This window comes from Eumetopias jubatus, unplaced genomic scaffold, assembly GCF_037043125.1.
Source record: "Eumetopias jubatus isolate StellerSeaLion01/CBP00866 unplaced genomic scaffold, mEumJub1_p1.0 scaffold_10, whole genome shotgun sequence".
NCBI lineage: Eukaryota > Metazoa > Chordata > Mammalia > Carnivora > Otariidae > Eumetopias > Eumetopias jubatus.
The window spans coordinates 70,828,627-70,852,584 of record NW_028274816.1 but is presented as its reverse complement, the minus strand read 5'-3'; the positions used below and the strand labels follow the sequence as shown (position 1 = coordinate 70,852,584).

Below are 23,958 nucleotides of genomic sequence, written 5' to 3'. Positions count from 1 at the left end.
GCCAACTCCAGATCTTGGGACTTACCAGCTTCCATAGTTGTGTGAGCCAATTTTTTATAATAAATCTATTCCTTTTTTAAAATAGATTTCTAAGTAATCTCCACACCAAACATGTGGCTCGAACTCAAAACCCCAAGAATAAGAGTCACATGCTCTACCAACTGAGCCAGCCAGGCACCCCCTCTTTGTATTCCTATTGGAATTGTTTCACATCCTATTGGTTCTGTTTCTCTGGAAAACCCTAATACAAAAACTGTATAGACGACATAGAATTTTTTTTTCTATGTATAAAGTAAGAAAATAGTTGATTTATAAAAAAAACAGAGAAGAAAATAGTTGCAAATTTAATAACGTGAAAAACTTTTCTGTGACTCCAGAACCCTAGCCTGCAAACAACGTTTGTAGAGTATCTCAGAATGCAGGGTCTTATAGGTACAACCATATAAAAACAAGTTTCCTCCAACTCCAAAGAGGCTAATATCATTACAACGAACAAAATGGGGGTAGCCTGTGTGACAGCAGAAGACAGTAAGTTCAGTGTGGGACAGGTTCCATTTGAGATGTTTAGAGAGGCCCTGGCAGGACAGGTAACTTACCTCTCTGTACTACCTCATCTGAAAAATGGAGTAACATACATTCTTGATAGGTTGTTGTGAGAATTCAATGAATTAGTGTATGTAAACTGCTTAGAACGGCCTGGTCCATAATAAATTCTATACACGTTAATCATTATGAGGTATCTAGAGCTCTCTAGTGTGAACTACACATAGCAACAAGGCAGTTACCTACAAGTTAATGGCTATTGATGACATGCAAGGAACAGAGCAAAAGAGAACACCAAAGAGACTGCTTTAACATCGCGAGAAGTGGGTCCAAAAGACGCGTCAGACACGAGCTGCCATGAAGGCAGGAGAACCTGGAGCTTCTCAGGCTGGTGCAGGAACAGTCTAGAGAGAAAACCATTTGCTTAAGGGGAGCAGCTTCAAAGAACCCGAATGTCTTCAACTTAACCAAGGAGCTGGAAAATACTCTTCTGGCTATTGAGAACAAAATTGGGGCAGCACCAATTTTGGCCCAACATGTGGCCCAACAGCCAAGAAAGGGAAGTCCCGTTGCAGAGCACGGGATGAGGGCAGGGTTTGCATTCCAGGATCTGCAGGAAAGAAGAGCTGAGGTCTGGCCACCACGTGCCATCCCTGCCCGGAATCAAAGGCTTTACCTAAGTTACAAAGGCCCGCCTGTCCTCTCCGTGGACCACAGACTCCCTTATGCTTTTCAGTCATATTTTATAGTCGCTCTTGGAAGTCTATATCGGTTTCCTCGGCTTGCCACACCCAGCAGCATGCAGCACCACACAAGGTTGGGGGACCAGCCGACCAACAGCGGTTCCCCTAACCGGAAGCCAAGCCAAGCCCCCGCGCGCATGCGGGAGTGTGGTGCTGAGCTGCGCACGCGCACTGAGCGTCCCTGCCTCCCGCTGAAGCCATTGTAATGAACTTGACGTTCCTCGCCGCCTTTGATACCCTCTGGCACAAACGTAGACCCACGCAGGGACCCCAGCGGGTCTCTTCCCTTTGTTTGGCCCGCCCTTGAAATTCCAGCGGGGCTGAGGTACTAGTGCGGGAGTATCACCGACTACCGTGGGGGGCGTCAAGAGCCCGACGACTTCGTGAGTCTCCGTGTTCGAGTCCTGGGCCAGGAGCCTAGTCCCCCGAGGGCCTGGCGTGCGGGTCCTTGACTGTATGGACCCCTCGCCCCCAGGTCCTCTCCTAGACCCGGGAAGGAGGAGGAAGCCGATAGGAGATTCTCGCAGGGTCCTCTGAAAACCGCAGAGGGTGGTGTGAGTGGTTGCCCTCTGAGTTTCACATGTCCAGCCCTGGCCTACCTAACAGGTGGGCATTCTCCTCACTGGCCTGAATCGAGTCACTTATTTATAAGCTCATTTGAATGCACAGGCAGTTCACATAATCCGTTTTAAATCTCTATTCCTTCACATATTATGATTGCATAAATTGGGGGTTGCTGGATTGGGCTGTGGCCGTGAAGATCACACAAGGGATGATCTCTTGTATTTTACATAACAATTCAGGTTTAGGAATCATGGTGTAGTAAATTTCTTCCTGATAAAATACCCAAGCTGCTTATGCATCACCTAATCTTGGTCATCTTGCTTTGGGAGATCAAGACTTGTGAAGTTACAACACCCTAAAATGTTCTGGGAAAAGGATCTGACAAAGGGGCAGGAAGTAACTGGTCATTTAGCTGGTGACTGGCAGGATTCTTCCTGTTAGAGGGAGAAAGAAAAACATAGAATGGTTTTCCCTGTTTAAAATAAGTTAACCAAAGCCCGGAAGCTGAAGGAAATAGTTGCCCAAATCACCCTTCCAGGCATTGGCACAATCAAGACACCAAATTAAAGATCAAAAGATTTTAAACTATTTTACATAAATATTTACCACCAAATTGTCCTTACAGTGGTTATACCGTTTTACGGTTTTTTTCTTTATTACTGCCTACACTCACTGGCAATGTTTCCCCACATTCTGCCACGTTTGGTATTGTCAGAACTTTTTATTGTATCACTTTTTTTTATTGAATGAATTAATGAAATGGATTCCTTTTTATTTCACTAATGATTTCTGATACTACCTTTACATGTTTATTGGACATTGCATTTCCTGCCATGAAATTGCCATTTTTTTGCCCATTTTTTCTTTAATCATTAACTTTTATAAAGATCCAAATAAAATATAAATCGATTTTCAATTAAATAAAAACAAAACCCCAAGCATCACAGGTAAATCTAAAGACTCCTTTGATCACCACCCTTAAGATCATTTCCTCATCTTCCTCAGTGGAACCACTGTTGTCACTAGAGTATATATTTTTAGAATTTTCCAAAATAGTTTTACAACCTGAACCTACTGATAAATCATAGCACTGAGAAAAGACGATTAGAAATGAGCCTTATGAGTACATATAAAATTTATGTTTACACTATATTGTAGTCTATTAAGTGTACAATAGGATTGTCTAAAAAAGCAATGCACATAACCATCATCTGAACTTTCAGCAAGTCTTAACCTTTTTGCTGGTGGGGGGTCTTGCCTCGGTGCTGAGGACTGCTGACTGGTCAGGGTGGTGGTTGCTGAAGGTTGGGAAGGCTGAGGCAATTTCTCAAAATAAGACAACAGTGGTGTTGACCACATGGGTTGACTCTTCCTTTCACAATTTCTTTGTGACATGTGATACTTATTTGATAGCATTTTATTCACAGTAGAACTTCTATCGAAATTGGAGTCAATCTTCTCAAACCCTGCATCTGCTTTATCAACTAAGTTCATGTAATATTCTAAATCCTTTGGTGTCATTTCAACAATTTTCAGAGCATCTTCATCAGGATAGATTCCATCTCAAGGAACAACTTTCTTTGTTTATCCATAGGAAGCAGCTTCCCATCTGTTAAAGTTTTATCATGATCTAGGGGTCATGAGATGGAGCCCCAAGTCAGCCTCCACACTGGGTGTGGAGCCTGCTTAACATTCTCTCTCCTTTCCTCTCCCTCTGTCCCCCACCCCCACTTTCTCTCACTGTGGTTCTTGCTAAAAAAAATAAAAAATAAAAGTTTTATCATGAGATTGCAACAATTCAGTCACATGTTCAGGTTCCACTTCTAATTCTAGTTCTCTTGCCATTTCTATCACTTCTTCAGTTACTTCTTCCACTGAAGTCCCTCAAAGCCATCCATAGGATTGGAATCAACTTCTTCCAAACTCCTGTTCATGTTGATATTTTGATCTCTTCCCATGAATGACGAATGTTCTTAACAACATCTAGAATGGTGAATCCTTTCCAGAAGGTTTTCAGTTTACAGTTTACTTTGTCTAGACCCATCAGAGTAATCACTACCTGTGGCAGCTATAACCTTACAAAATATATTCCTTTTTTTTTTTTTAAGATTTTATTTATTTATTTGACAGAGAGACACAGTGAGAGAGGAACACAAGCAGGGGGAGTGGGAGAGGGAGAAGCAGGCTTCCCGCGGAGCAGGGAGCCCGATGCGGGGCTCGATCCCCGGACCCCGGGATCATGACCTGAGCCGAAGGCAGAGGCTTAATGACTGAGCCACCCAGGTGCCCCACAAAATGTATTTCTTAATAAGAAAACTCAGCAGTTGAAATTCATTGATCCATGTGCTGCAGAGTGGATGTTGTGTTAGCAGCATAAAAACAACATAGATCTCACTGTCCATCTCCATCAGAGCTCTTGGGTGACCAGGTGCATTGTCAATAAGCAATAATATTTTGGAAGGAATCTTTTTTCCTGAGCAGTAGGTCTCTACAATGGGCTTAAAATATTCAGTAAACTATGTTGTAAATAGACATGCTCTCATCCAGAGAACAACATCTATCCATGCTGTTCCACTGATAGAGCATAGGCAGAGTAGATTTATCATCATTTTTAAGGGCCTTAGGATTTTCAAAATGGTAAATGAGCATTGACTTCAACTTAAATCGCCAGCTGAGTTAGCCCCTAACAAGAGTGTCAGCCTCTTCTTTGAAGCTTTGAAACCAGGCATTGACTTCTCTCTAGCTCTGAAAGTCCTAGGTGACATCTTCTTCCAATACACGGCTGTTTTGTCTACATTGAAAATCTGTTATTTAGTGCAGCCTCTTTCATTAATTATCTTAGCTAGATCTTCTAGATAACTTGCTGCAGCTCTAAATCAGCACTTGCAGCTTTGCCCTGCACTTTTATGTTATGGAGATGGCTTCTTTCCTTAAACCTGATGAGACAACCTCTGCTAGCTTCAAACTTTTCTTCTCTTTTACAGCTTCCTCGCCTCTCTCAGCCTTCATAGAATTGAAGGGAGTTAGGGCTTTGCTCTGCATTAGGCTTTGGCTTCCAGGAATGTTGGGGCTGGTTTAACCTACTATCTGGACCACTGGAACTTTCTCCACATCAGCAATAAGGTGGTATCGCTTTCTTATCATCTGTGTGTTCACTGGAGAAGCACTTTTCATTTCCTTCAGGAACTTTTCCTTTGTATTTACCACACAGCTCTTTGGTTCAGGAGACCTAGATTTTGGCCTCTCTTGGTTTTCAACATGCCTTCCTCACTAAGCATAATCATTTCCAGTTTTTTTATTTCAAGTGAGAAACGTGCAACTCTTCCTTTCACTTGAACACTTACAGGCCACTGTAGGGTTATTAATTGGCCTCATTTCAATATTGTTGGTTTCAGGGACTAGGGAGACTTAAAGAGAGGAAGAGAGACAGAGGAATGGCTGTTCAGTGGAGCAGTAGAACACACAACATGTATCAATTAAGTTTGCTGTCTTAAATCGGCAGGGTTTGAGGCACCCTAAAGGAATTACAGTCATAACATCAAAGACCACTCTTCACAGATCACCAAAATAAATATAATAATAATGTTTTTTTTAAAAAGATTCTATTTATTTGACAGAGAGAGTGAGTACAAGCAGGGGGAGCAGCAAGGGAGAGGGAGAAGCAGGCTCCCCACTGAGCAGGGAGCTAGGTATTGGGCTCAATCCCAAGACCCCTGGATCGTGACCTGAGCCGAAGGCAGACACTTAACTGACTGAGCCACCCAGGTGCTCCTAATAATAATCAAATTTGAAATATTGTGAGAATTACCAAAATGTGACACAGAGATATGCAGTGAGCAACCGCTATCGGAAAAATGGTGCCAGTACACATGCTCAACACAGGGTTGCTGCGAACGTTCCATCTGTAAAAAACACAGTATCTGCCAAGTGCAATAAAGTGAAGCACAAAAAAAAGTACCTATATACTAAATTTAAAGATCCCTATTAAATTCTTAATCTCAGGAAACAAACTGAGGGTTGCTGGAGTGGTGGGGGTGTGGGACGGATGGGGTGGCTAAGTGATAGACATTGGGGAGGGTATGTGCTATGGTGAGCGCCGTGAATTGTGCAAGACTGTTGAATCACAGATCTGTACCTCTGAAACAAATAATGCAATATATGCTAAGAAAAAAAAAAGAAGAAGATAGCAGGAGGGGAAGAATGAAGGGGAGTAAATTGGAGGGGGAGACGAACCATGAGAGACGATGGACTTTGAAAAACAAACTGAGGGTTCTAGAGGGGAGGGGGGTGGGGGGATGGGTTAGCCTGGTGATGGGTATTAAAGAGGGCACGTTCTGCATGGAGCACTGGGTGTTATGCACAATGAATCATGGAACACTACATCCAAAACTAATGATGTAATGTGTGGTGATTAACATAACAATAAAAATTTAAAAAATAAAGATCCTTATTAATAGAATATATAATCAATAATGAAGATACTGTACTCTTAGGTGCATTGAAAACTTCAAAATATGTAAAGCAAAAGTTATTTGACATACAAAGAAAATAGAAAGGCATAGTTGCTATTGGCATCTGGTAATTATCTTTTATCAGTCTATGGCATTAGATTTTTAAAATGGGTATCTAGAGGGCTTAAATAGCATATTTTTTAAAGATTTAATTTGTCAGAGAGCACAAGCAGGGAGAGCAGCAAGCAGAGGTACAAGCAGCCTGCCTGCTGAGCAAGGAGCCCAATGCAGGACTCGATCCCAGGACCCTGGGATCATGACCCGAGCCGAAGGCAGATACTTGTGCTCTCTCTGACAAATAAATAAAATCTTTTTAAAAATATGTTATTTAGGGGCACCTGGGTGGCTCAGATGGTTAAGCGTCTGCCTTCGGCTCAGGTCATGATCCCAGGGTCCTGGGATCAAGTCCCGCATCAGGCTCCCTGCTCAGCAGGGAGTCTGCTTCTCCCTCTGCCTCTCTCTCTGTCTCTCTCTCTCTCTGTCTCTGTCTCTCATGAATAAATAAATAAATATGTTATTTAAGCCCTCTATATACCTATTTTAAAAATAGGTATGAGCCTACTGAGCCACCAGGTGGCCTTAAGTAACATATTTAATAAGGCCAAACCTTAAATTTAAATATTTTTGTAATACATGGAGAGAATACACCTTTTTTCTTTTAGCATTCATGGAACATATACAAAATTTATTATATATTTAGCCCCCCAAAACCTTAGTAAATTACAAACATTAGAAACGGAAAGGATGACACATGGTTTTACAAGCTAGTTCAAACAAATCTAATTCAAGTTACAGGTAAAAATTATGTTATACAAACTGTTTAAGAGAATAGACTAAGCTAGGTGTTCTATGTGTGAAGCCAAAATTTTCTAAGTATTTAATAAATTGATTCTTCATATGCTTCCCAAAAGGAAAAAACTTATTTCTCCACTAAATTATAGGGCAAAAAAAAAAGTGAAATATATGATCTTCTTCATATAGTGAGTTGTAGACAGAGGTGAGTGTGGTGTGGTAAAAGCGTGGGTATTGGGATTAGATCTCATTTCACATCCTGTCACCACAAATTATTTGCTATATTACTTCCAGAGATTGGGGACATTATCTCTGTCAGCCTCAGTTTTCTTGTCTTGAAAATGTGCAAAATTATAGCTTCTGTATGAGGTTGAGATAAAGATTAAATGTGGTGATACATGTAAATCTTAATACAGTTCCCTGGAACAAGGAAAGCACTCGATAAACATTTCCTTCTCTTTCTTGTATGTGTGTTTTCATATCCAGAACTAATCTGTTTTGTGTTATTGCTGGCCTCTAGGAAAAAAAGTGACAATGTCAGGACCCCTGGCAACAAGGACCATGGATGCCCCTATCTGTGATCTGTGAGGAAATGTCGCAACTCTTGTCACCCTTCTGAGGTGGGAGGGACATGGTGAGGGTCCTGATGGGTGCTCCTGGGTGAGGATATCACACTCATATAAATTGGTATGTCAGGATTTCTAGGCCAAAGTGTCTGGGATTTTCAAGGTAGGCTTGACTTTCATGTCTTTTATCTCATGTTGAGGTAAATGTCTTCCCAGGACTCTGCCATTCAAAGACGAGAATCCCATAGGAAGATGTTATGGCTGCTCTGCATTTAGCAGTTTTGTCTGAGGTAGGATGTGCCTTCTTCTGTTTCTAAACAGCTGTTTTGGTTTTCATTAGATAACAAATAAGTTTATAAACTAAAGAGTGAAGACTTAAGTGTTAGCAAGCTTGGCATATGACCATTGGGATTTTGTCTTGCTTGTTTGAGTGTGTGTGTGCAAATGTGTCTAGATGCACCCTTCTTTTTTTTTTTTTAAGATTTTATTTTTGACAGAAAGAGTGTACAAGCAGGGGAAGCAGCAGGCAAAGGGAGAGGGAGAAGCAGGCTCCCCGCCCAGCAGGGAACCTGATGCAGGGCTCGATCCCAGGACCCTGGGATCCTGACCTGAGCTGAAGGCAGACACTTAATCGTCTGAGCCATCCAGGCGCCCCAAGATGCACCCTTCTTCTTTTAAATGATTGTATATGGTATCATATGGTTGTACCATAATTTATTCATCTATTCCCCTTTTGGTGACTGACTTCCTTGCTTTTACACTCCGTGCTACAGCAAGAATTCTTGCACAAATAGTTTACAAACTTGTATTAATGTGCTATAGATCATAAGATTTTCACATTAAAGATTTTGATAGATTCTTCAAAAATGCCTTTTGAAAGATTCTCATCATTAGTGAATAAGAATGAGAATACCAATTTCCAGCACGTGTAAATATCAGCATTAGGTGCCACCAAGCTTTAACATTTTTGTCAGGCATATATTGATGAGAAAAAGTATTGCATTATGAAATTTATTTTTAGGGATCAGTGAGGTAAAGATCTATTTTTCCAAGTGAGTAGCCAAATGCCTATGCAATATTTCCTGAATGAGTCATGTTTTCCTCAGTTATCTGAAATGCTGTCCTTATTATAAACCAAATTGATCTCTGTACCTGGTACTCTTTCTTTATCCCTTAATCTGTTTGACTGATGTATTTATACATTTGTGCACCAGGATTGTCCTGATTAATAGAGATTTAAAGCACTAGCAGATGTCTGGTAGAACATGCTTCCGATATTTTCCTTTTTTGTAAGTTTCTTGACTACTCTAGCACATTGACTTTACCAGAACTTTATAATCAACTTACCAAGTTTTAGCAAAGATGCCATTATAATTGCAATTGGATTGGATTCATAGATTAGTTTGGAGACAATTGATATACATTAAGTCTAAGTCTGCCCATCTAGGAGACATGGTATGGGTTTCCATTTTTCAAGTTTTTAATGTCCTTTATTTTTTTTTCAGCCAAAAGTTCTCACATATTTATTACTGAACCAACCTACTGGTGCAGAAGCATGGTAACAGAGAAAAATCATTTCCCCAATAAAACATGTCTATTTTTAGGTAGTTTACAGAGTGATAGGAGTACGTGACCTTCAAATAGCATAAATACGTGTGCGGTCTTATGTACCATCCTCATAGATCCAGTTTGGTTCTCCAATGCCTCCTCTTGGAGTTGTACCTGATTTTATTACCAGTTTTCACCTGAATCCACTGTGGAATGGGAGAGTTCTGCTTTTGTTTTTTGATCAGGAAATGCTTGATCCTGAAAGTCTTTTGAGAAGACATGGCGAGGAACAGTCAACCACACACACCACAATGGTGGAGAAAAGGAAAGAGAGAGCTCAAGTTTTTAATGTCCTTTAAAAAAGTGTTATACATTTTTTCATATAAATCTTAAGATTTTTGCTATTTTTTATAGTTTTTGTACCTGTAGAAATTGGATCTTTCTAAAAGCTCATTTTGAGAATGGTTACTGCTAATATAAATCACAAATTTTATATATATCTTACTGCTTTCCTGGGTGCCAGGAATATTCATTGCTATTGGGTTGCCCCTGCATATAGGCCTCTTTGGGAAGAGTTATAAAGTAGATATATTTTTTAATTTAAAAAAATTTTTTTAAATTCCACTATCATTAACATGCTGTATTACATTAATTTCAGGTATGCAATATAGTGACTCAACAAGTCTGTTCATTACTCAGTGCTCATCAAGATAAGTGTGCTCTTAATCCCCTTCACCCATTTCACCCATCTCCCCACCAACCTCCCCTCTGGTAACCATCACTTTGTTCTCTATAGTGAAGAGCCTGATTTTTTTGTTTGTCTCTTTTTTTTTTCCTTTGTTTTGTTTCTTAAATTCCACAAATGAGTGAAATTATATGGTATTTGTCTTTTGCTGAGTGACTTATTTCACTTAGCATAGTACTCTCTAGATATGTCCTGATTGTTGTTAATGGCAAGATTTCATTTTTGTATGGCAGAAGATTCCATTATATATACCACATATTTATCCATTCATCTGTTGATGGACACTTGGGTTGCTTCCATAATTTGGTTATTGTAAATAATGCTACAATAAACATAGGGGTGCATATATCTTTTCAAATTAGTGTTTTCATATTTTTTGAGTAAATATCCATAGTGGAATTATGGGATCAATGGTAATTCTGTTTTTAATTTTTTTGAGGAACTTCCATACTGTTTTCCACAGTGGCTGCACCAGTTTGCATTCCCACCAACTGTGCAGTAGTGTTCCTTTTTCCTCCACATCCTTGCCAACACTTGTTGTTTCTTGTGTTTTTTATTTTAGCCATTCAGACAGGTGTGAGGTGATATTGTGGTTTTGATTTGCAGTCCCTGATGATTAGTGATGTTGAGCATCTTTTTGTGTGTCTGTTGGCCATTTGAATGTCTTTGTTGGAGAAATGTCTGCTCCTGTCTTCTACCCATTTTAAATAGGATTATGTGGGGTTTTGGGGTATTGAGATGTATCAGTTCTTTATATATTTTGGATACTCCTTATCAGATACATCATTTGCAAGTACCTTCTCCCATTCAGTAGGTTGTCTTTTAGTTTTGTTGATTGTTACCTTTGCTGTGCAGAAGCTTTTTATTTTGATGTAGTCTCAATAGTTTATATTTTATTTTGTTTCCCTTGCCCTAGGAGTCCTATCTAGAAAAATGTTGCTATGGCCAATGTCAGAGAAATTACTGCCTATGCTGTCTTCTAGGATTCTTATGGTTTCACATTTAGGTCTTTAATCCATTTTGAGTTTATTTTGGTGTATGGTGAAAGAAAGTGGTCCAGTTCCATTCTTTTGCAATAGCTACCCAGTTTTCCCAACACTATTTAGTAAAGTCTCTTTTTCCCATTGCATATTCTTGCCTCCTTTGTCAAAGATTAATTGGTCATATAATCATGGGTTTATTTCTGGGCTTTCTACTCTATTCCATTGATCTATATGTCTGTTTTTATACCAGTACCATACTGTTTTGATTACTGCAGCTTTGTAGTATATCTTGAAATTTGGGATCATTTTGTTCTTTTTCAAGATTGCTTTAGCCATTCACGGTCTTTGTGGTTCCATACAGATTTTAAGATGATTTGTTCTAGTTCTGTGAAAAATGCTGTTGGTATTTTGATAAGGATTGCAGGAATCTATAGATTGCTATGGACAGTATGGGCATTTTAACAATATTTGTTCTCCCTCTTCATGAGCAGGGAATATCTTTCCATTTGTTTGTGTCATCTTCAGTTTTCTCAATCAGTGTATTATAGTTTTCAGCATACAGGTCTTTTATCTACTTGATTAAGTTTATTCCTAGGTATTTTTAATTTGTGATGTAATTGAAAAGAGGATTGTTTTTTTAATTTCTGTTACTTCATTATTAGTGTATGAAAATGCAATGGATTTCTGTATATTGATTTTGTATCCTAGGACCTTACCAAATTCATTTATCAGTTCTAGTAGGGGTTTTTTTGTGGAATTTTTAGGGTTTTCTATATATGGTATCATGTCATCTGCAAATAGTGAAAGTTTTACTCCTTCCTTACCAATTTTGATGCATTTTATTTCTTTTTGTTGTCTCAGTTCTGTGGCTAGGGCTTCCAGTACTGTGTTGAATAAAAGCGGTGAAAGTAGATATCCTTGTCTTGTTCCTGATGTTAGGGGAAAATCTCTCAGTTTTTCACCAAGGAGTATGATGAGTGGGTGTTTTATATATGGCTTTATTATGTGGAGGTGTGTTCCCTCTAAACCTACTTTGTTGAGGGTTTTTATCATGAATGGGTATTCTACTTTGTCAAATGCTTTTTCTGCATCTACTGAAGTGATCATGTGGTTTTCATCCTTTCTCTTGTTGATGTGATGCATCATGTTGATTTATTTGCGAATATGGAACCAACTTGCATCCCAGGAATAAATCCCACTTAATTGGGTGAATGATTTTTTTAATGTATTGTTGAATTTGGTTTGCTAATATTTTGTTGAGGATTTTTGCATCTGTGCTTATCAGAGATATTGGCCTGTAGTTCTCCTTTTTCGTGTGTGTGTTGGGGGGTGGGTTTAAGATTTCATTTATTTGACAGAGACACAGCGAGAGAGGGAACACAAGCAGTGGGAGTGGGAGAGGGAGAAGCAGGCCTTCTGCCAAGCAGGGAGCCCGATGCAGGGCTCGATTCCAGGACCCCAGGATCATGACCTCAGCCAAAGGCAGTCACCCAATGACTGAGCCACCCAGGTGCCCCTTTTTCTAGTGTTTTTATCTTGTTTTGGTATCAAGGTGATGCTGGCCCCAAAGAATGAATTTGGAAGTTTTCCTTCCTCTTCTGTTTTTTGGAATACTTTGAGAAGAATAGGGTTTTTTTAAATTTTTATTGTTATGTTAATCACCATACATTACATCATTAGTTTTTGATGTAGTGTTCCATGATTCATTGTTTGTGCATAACACCCAGTGCTCCATGCAGAACGTGCCCTCTTTAATACCCATCACCAGGCTAACCCATCCTCCCACCCCCCTCCCCTCTAGAACCCTCAGTTTGTTTTTCAGAATCCATCGTCTCTCATGGTTCATCTCCCCCTCCGATATCCCCCCCTTCATTCTTCCCCTCCTGCTATGAGCAAAATAAGTCAATCAGAGAAGAATAGGTATCTCTTCTGTAAATGTTTGGTAGAATTCACCTGTAAAGCCATTGGTCCTGGTCTTTTGTTTGTTGGGAGTTTTAAAATTACATTAAAATGTCACTGCTGGTAATCAGTCTTTTAAAATTTCCTATTTCTTTCTGATTCATTTTGGGAGATTATATGTTTTTAGGGATTTCTCCATTTCTTCTAGGTTGTCAAATTTGTTGGCATATAGGGGCGCCTGGGTCGCTCAGTCGTTAAGTGTCTGCCTTCAGCTCAGGTCATGGTCCCAGGGTCCTGGGATCGAGTCCCACATCAGGCTCCCTGCTCAGCGGGAAGCCTGCTTCCCCTCTCACACTCCCCTTGCTTGTGTTCCCTCTCTCGCTGTCTCTCTCTCTGTCAAATAAATAAATAAAATCTTTAAAAGAAAATGTGTTGGCATATGATTTTTCATAATATTCTCTTATAATCATTTATATTTCTGCTGTTTGGGTTATTTCTCCTCTTTCATTTCTGATTTTGTTTGAGTCCTCTCTTTTTTCATGAGTCTGGCTAAACCATTTTTCAATTTTATTGATCTTTTCAAAGAACCAGCTCCTAATTCCAAAGACCTGTTCTATTGTTCTTTTAGTTTCTATTTCATTTATTTCTGCTCTAATTTTTATTATTTCCTTCCTTCTACTGGTTTTGGGTTTTGTTCTTCTTTTTCTAGCTCCTTTATGTATAAGGTTAGGTTGTTTATTTGAGATGTTTCTTGTTTCTTGAGCTAGGCCTGTATTGCAATAAACTTCCCTCTTAGTACAGTTTTTGCTGCATCCTAAAGATTTGGGACCATAGTATTTTCATTTTCATGTGTCTCCATGTATTTTTTTATTTCCTCTTTGATTTCTTGGTTGATCCATTTATTGTGCAGTACCATGTTATTTAACCTCCATGTGTTTTTTGTGTTCTTTCCAGATTTTTTTCTTGTGTTTGATTTCTAGTTTCATAGCGTTGTGGTCGGAAAAGATGCATGGTATGACTTCAGTCTTTTTTACTTTTTGAGACCTGTTTTGTGGCCTAACATGTGATCTGTTCTGGAGAATGTTCCATGTGCTCTTTTTTTTTTAAGATTTTATTTATTTATTTGACAGAGAGAGACACAGCGAGAGAGGGAACACAAGCAGAGGGAGTGGGAGAGGGAGAAGCAGGCTTCCTGCCGAGCGGGGAGCCCAATGCGGGGCTTGATCCCAGGACCCTGGGATCATGACCTGAGACGAAGGCAGATGCTCAATGACTGAGCCACCCAGGCGCCCCTGTTCCATGTGCTTTTGAAAAGAATGTGTATTCTACTGTTTTAGGATGGAATGTTCTAAGTATATTTGTTAGATTCCTCTGGTCCAATGTGTCATTCAAAGCTATTGTTTCCTGGTTGATTTTCAGTTTGGATGATCCATTGATGTGTGATTTTAAAGTCCCCTACTATTATTGTATTACTGTCAATTACTTCCTTTATGTTTATTAATAGCTACTTTATATATTTAGATGCTCCCATGTTGGCTGCATAAATATTTACAATTATTTTATCTTCTTGTTGTGTTGTTCCCTTTATGATTATGAAGTGTCCTTCTTTGTCTCTTGTTACAGTCTTTGTTATAAAGTCTGTTTTGTCCGATATAAATATTGGCCAGAAACCCTGGCTTTCTTTTCACATCCGTTTGCATGACAAATGTTTTTCTATCCCTTCACTATCAATCTGCATGTGTCTTTAAGTCTGAAATGAGTCTCTTTTAGGCAGCATATAGATGGGTCTTGTTTTTTTATCCACTCTGTCACCCTGTGTCTTTTGATTGGAGCAGTTAGTTCATTTACATTCAAAGTAATTATTGATAGGTATGTACATTTTGTAACTTGTTATGATTGTTTTTGTAGTTCTCTGTTCCTTTCTTCTCTTGCTCTCTTCTCTCATGGTTTGCTGGCTTTCATTAGTGATATACTTGGATTCCTTTCTCTTTATTTTTTGCATATCTGTTACTGCTTTTTGATTTATGGTTATCATTAGGTTTATATATAACATTTTATGTATATAGCAGTGTATATTAAGTTGATGGTCACTTAAGTTTGATATATACAATTAATTTATGTAATATTCAAATAGAAGCAAAGTGAATCAGTGTATTGTTTAGAGATCCATATACATTTGGTTAAACTATAAAGAAAAGCAAGGAAATGTTTAACACAACATTTAGGATAGGTTATTACTCCTACAAGGATAAAATCCAGGAAGGACACACAGGTGAGTTCAAATGTATTGGTAATGTTTTATTTTTTAAGCTGGGTAGGGGCACATTGTTGTTCAGTTTATAGTGATTTTTGTAGACATTCTTGTGTGTATTATATATTTAACAAAATTTTAAACTATTTAAGAACTCTCTAGTGAAGGAAGAAACTTATGCTTTCCGGTTTCAAATCATAAGCCAGTGGTTAAATGTTACTTGAAGGCAGATTTTTTTTTTCTTGACTATAGTGTTTTTATCTTTATTGCAGTTTATAGAAAACCACACTGTTAATTCTTTCCTCCCTCCCCCCACCCCAATACTCCTGCAAAACTCAGGGACATCTAGGTAAAGCATATTTACATCTATATTTGCTTTTTCTTTTATTTTTTATTGTTATGTTAATCACCATACATCATTAGTTTTTGATGTAGTGTTCCATGATTCCTTGTGTGTGCATAACACCCAGTGCTCCACACAGAACGTGCCCTCTTTAATACCCATCACCAGGCTAACCCATTCCCCAACCCCCTCCCCTCTAGAAACCTCAGTTTGTTTTTCAGAGTCCATCGTCTCTCGTGGTTCGTCTCCCCCTCCGACTTACTCCCCTTCATTCTTCCCCTCCTGCTATCTCCTTCTTCTTTTTTTTTTTCTGAACATATATTGCATTATTTGTTTCAGAGGTACAGATCTGTGATTCATCAGTCTTGCACGATTCACAGCACTCACCGTAGCACATACCCTCCCCAATGTCTATCACCCAGCCACCCCATCCCTCCCACCCCCCCACCACTCTAGCAACCCTCAGTTTGTTTCCTGGGGTTAAAAACTCCTCCCATCAGCGAGGTCATATGATACATGTCTTTCTCTGATTGACTTATTTCACTCAGCATAACACCCTCCAGTTCCATCCATGTCGTTACAAATGGCAAGATCTCATTCCTTTTTATGGCTGCATAATATTCCGTTGTGTATACATACCACATCTTCTTTATCCATTCGTCTGTCCATGGACATCTTGGCTCTTTCCACAGTTTGGCTATTGTGGACATTGCTGCTATAAACATTGGGGTGTACGTACCCCTTCGGATCCCTACATTTGTATCTTTGTGGTAAATACCCAGTAGTGCAATTGCTGGATCGTATGGTAGCTCTATTTTCAACTGTTTGAGGAACCTCCATACTGTTTTCCAGAGTAGTTGCACCAGCTTGCATTCCCACCAACAGTGTAGGAGGGTTCCCCTTTCTCCACATCCCCACCAACATCTGTCGTACGAAGGCAGATTTTTATTCAAATTATAAAAATTTATGCTAACCATGGAAAGCTTCTGAGAATGGAGTAGGCTGCCTTGTAAAATAATTAGTTCTAATCCTTGGAGCAGTCCAGGCAAAGATTAGGTGACTACTTGCTGAGGATATTCAAATATCCTCTTAGGAATTGGACTAAATGACCTGTAAGCTCCCTTCCAAATTAAGGATGTTCTGTTTACATGAATCTCCCTATCAATATTCTATGTATTTTTCTTCACAATAGGTTATGTAATGGATAATTTTGTATTATTATAATGTACTTGATGTTTAGGAATCAATGACATTCAGGAATATGGCAGTAGACTTCACCTGGGAAGGATGGAAGTTAATGGACCCCACACAAAGGAATCTACACAGGGATCAATGCTGGAGAACTACAGGAACCTGATCTCTCTGGGTAAGAACAGTTTCTCCTCCGTGACTCTCCATCTTTCTACTGGACCAAATGGAGCTTAGGGTCCAGGGCTTTATGATTTCTTATGGACCCTTTATGGAGTAATTCTATCCCCATTTCTAAGTAAAAACTCTATTCTTCATAGAGGAAAAAATTTATATTTTCAGTGACTTACCTTGAAAGCAACACCTGAAAATCCCAAGACTTAGGACTACCTCTTCTAGAATCTCTTTTAAGATACTTCCATTCGGCCTTTTTTTAGGGAGTAGGAGGAGTTGACCTATATTCATTCTGTGACAGTGTATTTCAGCATCCTTGGGAGCATAGATTTGAGTCCTCCCCAGATACTTTTATAATGAAATGGAACTCCTTATACTGGCCACACCTTCCAAAAGATTGATGACCTCACCGAATTCTGGAATGGCTTTTTGTCACCAACATGGTCAATCCCCATTTCCTGTTTCCTGAACAGGGCTTGCAGTTTCCAAACCAGACATGATTTCCTAGTTGGAATCGGAAAAAGAGCCTTGGATGGTGGTGAGACAGATTTCAGGAAACCTCTATCCAGGTAAATAAATAAGAACCAGGATGTTAAGTTTCATTGCAAGTGACACCCTCAGTTAGTGTTTAAAAATTATCTTTTGAAAAAAAAAAATTTAAGTTAACTCTTGTCAAAGCTGTTTCACAGGAAAAGGACCATCTTTTGATCTTTGACATGCTTTGCTTGTTTTCTGTATCTCATTTCATCCCATGCTGTTTTCTCTGGGTCTTTGACTCCCAGCAGAATCCTGATAATGAAGTATGGGAGCACACCTTTCAGTTTTGAAATGTTTTTTTCACATTATATAATATATACAGTTTCCTGAGTAACTAAATATTTTTCTGCTTTCCTACCCATCCTATACCACACGATTAACTTTTCCTTCAAAATTATTTCAGCCACATACATTTCTGTATTCCTCTGATCTTTCTCCATGCAGTTTACACATTCTGAGGGACTTTTTTTTCCAAATTTTATTTGGTCTAGGACTTCCAGAAATTGCTAGTGGAATTCACCTACATGTACAGAGTTTCTAAGGTCTCTAAATTATACTGTTCCTATTTCTGCTGAGCCATCTTTTAACCTATTGATTTGAATTCCTTGTCTTCCTCATAACAGGAAACTGTATTTGAGACCCTGGCTTTCTTGATTAAAAGAAATAGTAACATATATGACACCTTGCTCCTATAGAACATACCAGGTGATTTCCACTAGAAATCTAAATGACAGCAAATGTTTAAAAAAATTTTTTAAGTAAGTATATAATTTCCTCATGTGGTACTTAATATTACTGTGTATGTGACTCATCTATGACATTTAATGTTCTCTCTTAATTATGTTATTTCTAAAAGATCTATATGATTCCTTTTTTTTTAAAGTAGGCTCCATGCCCAATGCAGGGCGTGAACTCACGACCTCAAGATCAAGACCTGAGCTGAGATCAAAAGTTGGATGCTCAACTGACTGAGCCACCTAGGCACACCTATATTATTCTACTTAAAATATTCTTGGTGGTTTTTAATATTCTCTTGTTTCTTGCTAATGTTTTTCATTCCATCTTTTATATTTTAAACAGTTTCAACAAAGTTATTTTAAATTTTGTATCAGATAAGCTCTAGGTCTGAAGTTTTGGAGGATATATTTTCTGTAGGTTAGTGTTTCTGCCTTTCACTCACGGTGGCTTGTTTCCTTGTTTGTCTGTAATTTTTTAAATCCTGGGCTTGTATTAAGCTGATCTTTGTCTCCAGGAAACAAGAGAACTGAGGTCTCCACTGATTTGCATTTGCTCAGTTTCTAATCTCAGAATGTCTTAAAGAAATATTTTTGAACAATCTTTTTCACTGCAAACACTTTTTTATTCCATTCTTGTGTGTAAAATCTGTTGTTTAATTACTCTCTGACTCTCTGATACCACTCTCCTTTGAGGATCTGCCTCATTCCCTGTGCATTTCTATATGTGGGAATATATTGGGAAGAGGGGTTAAAATAATTCATTTTTATTATTTATTATACAAGCCCTTTGCCAAGTAGTCAGCATGGATAATAAACTCCATGACACATAGTTTCTGTTCTCAAGATTTCCTCTTTGGTGGGGAAAACAAAGTAAATAAATCTTACTACAGCTTGTAGATGAACAGCCCTTGAATAAATAAAAAGATCTGTTGTAAATGAATACTTTCAGTCATTGTATTTTAAGAACTATCATTTTGTATGCATTGTGGAGAATTTCTATAGCTTTTTATCAGTCTTTAAAAAGCTTTTTCTTTGCATTTTAAAGAATATTTGCTTTTTAAAATTTCCTATTTATTTTCAAGCATTTATATATGTTCTGCTTAATTGGCACTATGATCATGAATTTTTGTCTCTTTCAACTTTGAGGGAATTGTCATAAAGCAAATTATTTAGAAAAAGATGTTTCCAATCATTAGTTCATATATGATAACTTTTATGGGCTCTAGTTAACTTTATAACCTTTCATGCATTAAATTTTTTTCTTTTCTAAGTTGGATAATTTTAAAGTGTCATTTTCTTTCCCTTGTATCCTAAATCTATATTATAGTTACAAATACTTTTCATTGTAGCTGTAATTTTGGTATATAAGTTGTATCAAATATGAGTAAAGCAGGGGATTTTATGCTTAAAGTTAATAAAAGCTGCTAAAATGTAAAATAAATATGTTGTCAAAATATGGCTTAAATAGATATACTGGAAAATAAATTTTATTCACTGAAAATAAATTTAGTTTTTTTAAACCCTTATTTCCATAAATATACTTAATTTTAAATAAATTCATGAATCATTCAGTATTTATATATATATTTTTTTAAGATTTTATTTATTTACTTGACAGAGACACAGCGAGAGAGGGAACACAAGCAGAGGGAGTGGGAGAGGGAGAAGCAGGCTTCCCACGGAGCAGGGAGCCCAATGCGGGGCTCGATCCCAGGACCCTGGGATCATGACCTGAGCCAAAGGCAGACGCTCAACCGACTGAGCCACCCAGGCGCCCCTCACTGTTTATATTTAATAGAGTCTTTCATTTTCTTTTTCTCTTTTGATAGGCCCTCCTTCTGTTATTCCTCCCTCCCCACCTCAGGTGGCCCTTCACATATTTTTCTCTATAGTCAAATGCACACATATATATCCACATAAATATTCACATTTGGGGACATTGGTCATTGTTTTTACAGAAATGAGATTATATTTTATATACCTTTACATATTGTTTTTATCTTATTTTTTAAAACCTTAAAATATCTAGTATAATACTTTTGTATTTTAAAAATACTTTGTGGCTATATAATATTCCATGTGTAGATGGAAATGGGAAGAAAAGCTAATAAAATAAAAATTCATTATGATGTTTGCATGCTTTAAACAAATGATTGGAAATCATTTTAGTAATAATTGTGTAGTAGAAAGCTGTTCCTTTTCACTTTCACTATCATGTTTACACTAGAGCAGTTACCTTTCCCCTTTACATTGGAAATAATCTTCTGCTTTTTTCATCTTTTTCAGACTAGAAGATCAAACCTGAAACTAAGCAACCTGCTCCTACAACAGATATTTCTGAGGAAGAAACTTGTCAGGGGACCATAATAGGAAGATTTATTAAAAATGACCCACGGGACCCTAGTTTAAGAGAATCCCAGAAAAGAGATAACAGGTTATTGAGACATAATAATTGGGAAAATTTGAATGGAAGAATAATTACCCATGAAAAAACTCTCACTGGAGAAAATTACTTCTTGCTGAAGTCTATTCTTTTTAAAGAACAGAGAATTCTCATAGAAGACAGTCATCACCAAAGTGATCTATATGGACAAAGTTGTCAAGAAAACTCTGAGCTAATTCTTCAATCAGGAACCAACTTGGGCAAGACAATTTTCAAAACTACTAAAGGCAACCGAGATGTGAGGCAGGCCTCCCAACTTAAAATAGATAAGATAATCAATGGTAAAGAGAAACCTTATAAATGTAATACATGTGGAAAAGCTTTTAGTTTTAGGTCATTACTTATACAACACCAGAGAATTCATACTAAAGAGAAGCCATATGGATCTGAATGTGATAAATGTGAGAAAGTTTTCAGTCAACCTGCATACCTTAATCAACATAAGAAAATTCACAGCAGAGAAAACTCTATAAATGTAATGAATGTGGGAAAGCCTTCATTGTTTCTTCAACTTTAATTGCACATCAGCAAATTCATGCTGAAGACAAACCTTATGAGTACACTGTCTGTGGAAAAGCCTTCAGGTAATGTGCACACCATACCCAACTTCTGAGAATTCATACTGGAAGAAACCTTATGTATGTCATGAACGGGGTAAAGCCTTCAGGCAGACATCAAAACTTACCAAACATCAAGGAAGTCACACTGGAAAGAAGCCCTACAAATGTAGCGATTATGGGAAAGCTTTTAGTAATAATTCATACCTTACTGTACATGAGGACCCATTCTGAAGAAAGGCCACATAAATGCAATGAATGTGAGAAGGTATTCAGGAGTATCCCAGATTTTGCAATACATCAGAGAATTCATACTGGAGAGAAACCCTATAGATGTAATGATGTGGGAAAGCCTTCAGAAGTAACTCAAGCCTTACTCTGCATGTTAAAATGTGTACTGGAGAGAAACCCTATGAATGTAATAAATGTGTAAAATCATTTAGTTTTGCACAAAACCTCATAGCACATCAGAGAATTCGCACAAGGGAGAAGCCATATACATGTAACAAATGTGGGAGAGCCTTTAGAAATAAATCAAGGCTTATTGTACATCAAAGAATTCATACTAGAGAAAAACCATATACGTGCAGTGAATGTGGAAAGGCCTTCTTGCATTCCTCATATTATTCATCAACAAATTCATACAGAGGAGAAACCTTATGGGAGTAATGAATGCAAGGAATCATTCAGGCTAAAATCACACCTAATTGTTCACCACAGAATCCATACTGGGGAGAAAACATACCAAAGTACTGAATGTGAGAAAGTATTCACTCAAATGGTAAGTCTCACAGAACATGAGAAATTCACATTGGATTGAAGCCATGTAAATGTACCCATTGGGGGAACTCTTTCAGGAGTAATTGTAATTCAGAAGACCCATAATGAAGAAAAAAACATAAATGTAATGAATGTAGGAAGTTTTTTGCTAACATGTCACAACTCAGACTGCATAAATTATCTCCTACTGGTGAGAAACCTTACAAATGTAATAAACGTGAAAAAGTCTTCACCCAGTAATGCAGATCTCAATGCCCATCAACAAATACATACAGGGGAGAAACCACTTATAAGCAATGACTATGGGAAGTGCATTCGGCCAGCTGATATATGTTATAGAACATCAGAGAATTCAAACTGGGGAGAAACCCCATAAATGTGATGAATATGGAAAGGCCTTCGGAAGAGGTTCTGACCTCGCTGTCTATCTGAGAACACATACTGGAAAAAAGGAATGACAGGAAAACTTTATCAGTGTATCACAGCTTACCCTTCGTTGGAGAGTTCATACCCGTGAGAAGCATGAAAGGAATGTAGGAACATCTTCAGGAGTAATTCTGACTTTACATTACAGAGTACATTCTAGAGAAAAACCTTATAAATGAATGTGTAAAAGCTTTCAGATGTACCCCAAGACTTACTGTACATCAGAGAACACAGCAAAGAATATGAATGTAAAGAATACAAGATGTCATACAATGTCAGTTCCCAGAGAATACATGCTGAAATAAATTGTATACATTTAATGAGTATGGGAAGGAAAATCTTCAATTATTTGTAACTCATTCATCAAAAAAATTCTGGACAGTGAAAACTTACAACTATAACAAACATGGGAAATTATTTAATTATCAAGTTTTGTGGCTTATCAGAAAATTTATAGTTAATAGATGAACATTCCCTATAACCCAACCATCCTAATAATCATTTCATAATTTTTGCTTATTTATTTCGTCTTTTTTAAAATTAAAATTGCCTTGTGTTCTATTGTAGAAATAACGTTCTTATTGTAATAAGTATAAAAATAGAGAAAATTTTAAGTAAACAGCCTAAATCTTGCCACCCAGACATAAGTAGTATGACATGTTTATTCTGGGCTTTATTTTTATATACATATTTTGTAGTTTTAATCTTATTACACAGATGGGGGACGCCTGGCTCGCTCAGTCAGAAGAGCATGTGACTCTTGATCTCGGGGTCATGAGTTTGAGCCCCACATTGGCTGTAATGATTACTAAAAAAGAGTAAATGAACTTAAAAAAAAATCTCATTGCACAGATGTTTTCACTTAACATTACATCATAAATATATTTCCCCTTTTTTGTGTGACATGTAACCAGGGTGTTAAACATAAATCATGAGAAGAAGGAACGAGCAGCTTTATTTTTATGTGTCACTTTCACTTTAAATTTCATAGAAGACTGGCTCTTCCTTTGGCTGAAAATTCAGGCAAAGTTTGCATCACATGAATATGAACAAAATGAGGGTCACATGTGAGAGGAATGGCAATGGAGTCATCTTGGATCCTGTGCACAGTTTGGGAAAAAGAAGCCTCATAACATTTGGGGGAAAAGAGATCTTCTGATTGTATTTTTAAAAATGTAGTCACAACTTAGAAATTAAAATGCCTGGTTCCATATAATAATCTAAGAACCAATGTGAACTTGGTTTTTTAAAGATTTATTTTAGAGAGCATGCACGGGGGAGGGGCAAAGGGAGAGAGAGTCCTAAGCAGGCGGGGGCTCAATTTCATGACCCTGAGCTCAGGACCCTGAGATCACGACCTGAGCCAAAACCAAGAGTCAGACACTTAACCAATTATGACACCCAGGTGTCCCTCCAATGTGAACTTGATTTTAAACTCCCCTTCTTCTGCTCTGTGTTTCATACAGGGTTGCATGCCGGTATGTGCAGGAGGAGGGCATGACCGACTCCTTCCTCTTATCTTAATAAAAACTGTTAGGGGCGCCTGGGTGGCTCAGTTGGTTAAGCGACTGCCTTCGGCTCAGGTCATGATCCTGGAGTCCCGGGATCGGGTCCCGCATTGGGCTCCC

At 38.0% G+C, this 23,958-nt stretch overlaps 1 pseudogene; it reads left to right on the top strand.

Annotated features, from left to right (window-relative positions):
* The first annotated feature begins 1,126 nt into the window (after positions 1 to 1,126).
* Positions 1,127 to 22,576, top strand: LOC148163334 (uncharacterized; annotated as a pseudogene).
* The last annotated feature ends 1,382 nt before the right edge of the window (positions 22,577 to 23,958 follow it).